Source organism: Cynoglossus semilaevis, chromosome 8 (genome assembly GCF_000523025.1).
Source record: "Cynoglossus semilaevis isolate Cse_v1.0 chromosome 8, Cse_v1.0, whole genome shotgun sequence".
NCBI lineage: Eukaryota > Metazoa > Chordata > Actinopteri > Pleuronectiformes > Cynoglossidae > Cynoglossus > Cynoglossus semilaevis.
The window spans coordinates 3,192,084-3,192,786 of NC_024314.1; positions in this window are offsets into that span (position 1 = coordinate 3,192,084).

The following is a 703-nucleotide window of genomic DNA, read 5'->3' on the forward strand; positions in this document are numbered from 1 at the left end:
GCTGGCTTTGCAGTAGTACTCTCCTGAGTGCTCTGGCTTCAGGTCCCACAGTACCAGGTCCTCTTCATACTTTTAGTGGTATGATTAGCATCACGTTGTACTGTTACTACAGTGATCTCACCAGTAGTATTTGTCAGGTACAGGTGATCCCACTGCCTTGCAGCAAAACTGCACTCGTCCTCCTTCGTAACGTACTTTGTCCTATGGGTGTTTCACAATGTGTGGCTTTTCTGTGTGCAACAACAAAAAGAAGAACTTTATATCAATTCAAAGATGTTTCCAGACAGTAAACCAGTCAGTTTTAGTATTCAACTCACCAGCAGATTTATGCAGGACTTGAACCCAGGAAACTCTCGTGTTGTTACTAAGAGGGGAGACAGTGGCCTTCTTGAATGTTGTTCAGGGAAAGCTCCTCTGAAAACACAGACACAGTATGTGCCTCTACAGTTTAGTCTAATTGTTGCTATTAAGTATGGAGAAGGGGCATAATAGAGTTACAAAGTAAGCTTTATTGTGAATTTCTTCACATGTAGCAGACATACAAAGTCCAGTCACTGTCCCATGCGTAGATAAGACAGGACAAAACATTAAAGTGCAAAACTAAACAGTAATGTACAGTACGGTGCAGTGAAGTGTGATCAGGTAAAAAAAATTTGAAAGAAGGCAAATTAGAGCTGGAATTATTATTATTATTATTATTATT